Raw genomic sequence first — 5,130 nt, 5'->3', positions numbered from 1 at the left:
CTACCCACAACCCAAATAATAAGAACCAAAGTATTCATTTGTCTGATGCTGGATTGGGTAATCTCAGTGTTGAAGAACCAATCAGCATCAGAGATGAATAGCATCATCATAGCATCAACTATTGCTGGTCAGACATGCAGTTTAAAAGTCCTCTTCTGAAACCTAGAATCTCTTTCATTAAGTAATTATTTTTATTTAGTGTTTTAAAAGTTTGATACAGTTGCATCTGAAATAGCCTAATGAGCCACTTTGGTGAGCCAGTTCTGAGTTGGTCATTGATGCAGTCACAATTTTTAACCCTGCATTCACCTCTTACTTGAAGAGAGCTATTTGGACAATTGTATGTGTAAGGTTTTTAGGAGTAAAAGGGTGGAAGTGAGATAACTTCAAGTTAGGAGATCTTTAACCTGGTACTTAATATACCATAACTTTGTGTTACAGATTATTTACCCTGTCCCAGTTGAAATGAAAGTACTGTGAGCTTTCACATAGTCCAATACTAGAACATGCTGTGATTCTGTGGACACCTCAAAGAGCAGTTTAACTGGTAACTGATGATGTGGCAGAATTAAAGCTGTTGATTGGAGAGTATAATGAGTATTTCTTTACAAATCAGAAATATCTCGATAAGCTAAAGGAAATTGAAAGTTAGTAATTTAATCTAAATAAAAAGGATTTTCAAGTTTGTCTCCTGATGCTGTCACTGACTTTAGTGGAACTTCCAGAAACACATAAGCAAGTGTCCCTGTGGTCATCCAAAGTCTATACCCCTCCAAAAACAGCCACACAAAGCAGAGACTGGGGACTCCAGAGAGATATGCAGGGTGCTGGCAGGCTTCAGCTTGAAAGTCCCGTGCATCTTGGGAATACAGAGTGTGTCACCCAAATTGGATCTGAATTTAAACCTTAGTTCTTTGACTTGGTGTATAATCTTAGGAAACATTAATCTTTTTGAGCTTCAGTTTGAGGCAAAGTTTCTTCAAATTCCAAATACCATTTATTGATTCAAGTTATCTAGTCTTTTTATCCTTTAGCATATCACATTTAGTTTACAACCAGGATGTTTGTCATGGAGCACTCATAGAGAGAACAGTTAGAATTCTCACAGACAACCCCCCCATTAATATTGTACAAAGGAAGAATTTTAGTTTTCTTTCTCTTTCATCTAGCTGTTGTGTCAAATGTGCTGTGGCAAATTATCTACCTCTTTAATTCAGTACAAATATTAGATTATTTTTTAAATTCTGTCTTAGTGTTCCAAAAGCTCCTTGTCAAGTGATTCCATGTGGTGTGGGGAGTGTAGAAACTGATCAACCTGCTGAACTGCTCCAACATCTTTACGATCCTTTCTATAAAGTGTGTGCCTGGAAAGTTGCTTGTTTTATTCAAAATACTAGTCTCAGTATTCATTTTATTAAATGGTGGATGAAGAAGTTTCTAACCTAACCTGAGAAGATAAAATTGCTATAACTTATTCACATTCGCATTTTATATAAATAAAATCAATCTGTAACGTGGTGCTGGTGGCTCATGCCTGTAATCCTAACTACTCAGGAGGCAGAGATCAGGAGGATCAAAGTTCACAGCCAGCCCAGGCAAATAGTTCAAGCACCCTATCTCAAAAATATCTAACGAAAAAAGGGCTTGCAGAGTGGCTGAAGTGGAGAGTGACTGCCTACCAAGTGTGAGGCCCTGAGTTCAAATAACTCAGTCAAAAAATATTAACCTGAATGTTTACAAAAGGTTCCCCAAGGGGAAAGTGACCTACTCTGATTGTACTGACATCTCTTCCTACAAGATGTACCAGTCAAAGAGAATTTTTTGATCTTGCAGAGTAATGTTGAGAAAAATCAGTGCATACAACCATCAATTATTGACACCCTCCTTAGTTTGGTCATAGGTTACACAAACAACATAAAAGAACAAAATTGGTCTGGACACAAGTTTTTTCCTCCTAGAAACTCTAAAGGTGGTCTGGTGGACAAAGCCATCCTGTCAGCATTGACAGCTCAGAAATTTGAGATGAGACCTTAAGAGGAAGGCTGCAGAGGAGTCAAGCAGAGGTTAAAATAAAAACAAGAGTTTTAGTTAAAAAATTATCCACACCACAGCTACATTATTAACAACAGAAAAATGGTTTTTAAGAACTTTGGCAGAAGACAACATTATGATTATAAAAAATGTTAATCTTCTCCAAAAGTGAGGAATTCTATTGCTTCTCAAATTTCTGAAGCTATAAAAGTCACAAAAGCATGATGAGAGTCAGTACAAAGGGGATTGGTTTTGCATCTCTGCAAAATACATAGCAGTTGGCTCATTTTACCTCCAGAACAGGAGTTAAATACTAATTTTTTAAAATTATCAACATTTCCTCCAATACTATTGCTGATATTAATTGTGATATCTTTCATCTTGACCATGATGTTTTCACTTATTGTTTTATAGCTATGTGGTTTCAGACCTTCAGAAACAAACTTGTGCTCCCATCTGGGCAATTCACTGGACTGTGGACCCATCTAAGTTTGCAAGGATGCCTCTAGTTACCCTGTCAGTAATGACAGAGCCACAGTCAAGATAAAGACTTACACTGTTAAGTGAGTTGTAAAATTCTAGATGGGCTCAAGAATGATCAAGTAGGCCATGAAAAGTTGAGAGAAATTTTTGGCATGCAGGAATTTTTGTCATGGAAGATCACTGTTATAACAACACCTATGAAGTCTAAACATGAAACTTCTTGGGAAAATTAAGGGATGTAGATGAATTCTCTACAGGTTTCCTAACCAAGGAGTATTGGAAATTGTGACTATACATATTTGCCTGACAGTGAAATCAGGAAATCTGGCACTATCCAGGCTGATCACATGGGATACAAATTGAGCATCTTTGTATTGGACCTCCAGATTTGACATTTATATTCAGGTAAAAACTCCCAAATCTCCCATATTTGCAGTCTGATGTCATCCCTAAAGACTTCATTGCAAAAGTTCTTAAAATGTTAAACTTCAAATATTATAATAACCTTATAATTTTGTGCACAAACACATTGAGCTACAGTAGGAGAAAGCAGGTTGCTGTCATTATGATCTCTGCACAGGCTCAACAGATAGTAAAGATCAGCTTTCCATGTACCCTGAACAGTGAGATGAAAAATATCCTCAGTAGGTATACTATTACCCTTGGAACTTAAAAAATAATGAACAATTAAATACACAACAAATACATATATAGTGTACATAAAATGTGCTAAAGGACTTTAAGACACCTGTGCTATCTAAGAGTTAGAGAAATTGGTTGTTGTATTGTCATTTCTAAAATAAGCACAAATAACAGAACCTATAGAACCTCTAAACTTGCAGAAGAAAAATTGTAAATATTTATATCTCTCAGCCATAGTGTTTCCTGACTTCATTCTACATCTCTATGAAACATTTCTTTAATGCCAGACATTAACAGAGAAACCAAATAAACTTCACCAATCTGAATTATAGGGCAGAAGCTTACAATATCACACTTTCCTCAGTGTTTCACTTTTTAAAGTAATGAATAAATATGCATTTTACAAGTTTAATACCATATTATAATTTACAATTGACTCTTTGGAGAATACAATGATAGAATGCTGTTAGAAAAATATAAGACTATCTGGCCAGGTATGGTGGCTCAAACCTGTAATCCCAGCTACATGAGAGGTGTAGGTAGGAGGATCACAGACCAAGTCTCATCCAGGCAAAAGTGAGATCCTATCTGAAAAATAACTAAAGCAAAAAAGGGCTGGGAGTGTGGCTCAAGTGGTAGAGTGCCTGCCTAGCAACCTCAAGGCCATGAGTCAAACTCCATTAAATAAAAAGAAAGAAAAATATGTAACTACCAAAATATTCATAATTGTGCAAGTGACTACTCAGCATCATAAAAGTCAAGTTAAAAACTCATTACCTTTTTAAACTATTAGTGGAGAAATTAAGTAACTTTGCTTTCATGGTTTAATCTATTTCCTCAAAAAAATCTGTCTTCTGGAATAATTTAGAAGTTAGTTCACAGATTTTTCTTTGTTTGCAAATAATACTTTAAGAATTTCAACTAACAACTTGGTCAGATTACTCTCGTTTCTTCATGCAATTAAGAAAATAGGCCTGTGTTTCAGAATCCTAATTAGTATGATTGATGGCATTGTTGAAACCTAAAGTTATTTCTCTAATTGTATGGAGCCATGAGTTTCACGGATCAAAGTCTAGATCCCAGAGCTGACTCTTCCAGTGTCAGCTGTAACATCTGTATTGACAAAGGAGTCGCCCTGAAGCCTGGGAGATCCGACTGCCTTTGAAAGATGTCATCTTCACTCTCCTTCCACCTTCATCTTTCCCCACATGGGTATTAGGAAATCGGGTTTTTGGCTCAGGTACTAACAAATAAGAGAAAGGAATCGGTACCGTGTGTAGGGCTCAGGATGGCCTATGCCATGGAACCATTAGCAAAGAAGATCTTTAAAGGAGGTTAAGTAGCTGAACTTATGGACATTTTTGGAGCACATTTTTTGTTTAATAAGATGAACACAAGCCAAGATTTCAGGCAAACAATAAGAAGAAATTGCCCTTCATCTTGGAAGTTTATTACAAATCTATTGAACAGTCTAAAATGTATGGAACCAGAGAGCAAGACCAAGAAAAATGAATGGGTAGCAAAAATTAAGAAATTGGCCACTGACCAGAATTTGCCCTTAGAAGAAGAAATACTATAGTATTGTTCAAGATTAAAATTCCAAAGATGACATGGATGGGGTTTGGAATATTTAAGACAAAATGTCAGTTTTAATTCAGAGGCCTTATTCTTTGGACTATGAAAAAGTTGACTGAAGATATGATTACTGTGCTTTCAATGAACTTTTGTTTGTATTATGAAAATAAAGAGGTGCTTGTTAGTTCAAAAGAAAAAAGAAAAGAATAGAAAAAGGAATAGACATCGAGCCTGAAATCCAGAGGCTTCTGGACGCATTTGGCAGTGAGGCTAAGCCTACATATTGAAGAACTTGTCAGAGACAATATCCAGAAAAGTCCTGTTTGTAGGAAGTAACATGGGAAAATAAATATTGTGCACAATGTCGAACAAAAGAAGATGGAATGAAATGAGGAAAGC

The 5,130-nt window shown here is 36.1% G+C and overlaps 1 pseudogene; it reads left to right on the top strand.

Annotated features, from left to right (window-relative positions):
- Nucleotides 1-4,444: 4,444 nt before the first annotated feature.
- On the top strand, nt 4,445-4,686 carry LOC109695169 (protein CEBPZOS-like; annotated as a pseudogene).
- Nucleotides 4,687-5,130: the final 444 nt, after the last annotated feature.

Source organism: Castor canadensis, chromosome 8, assembly GCF_047511655.1.
Source record: "Castor canadensis chromosome 8, mCasCan1.hap1v2, whole genome shotgun sequence".
Taxonomy (NCBI): Eukaryota; Metazoa; Chordata; class Mammalia; order Rodentia; family Castoridae; genus Castor; species Castor canadensis.
Note: the sequence above shows the minus strand (reverse complement) of the source record. Positions and strands in the feature narration are given on the sequence as shown.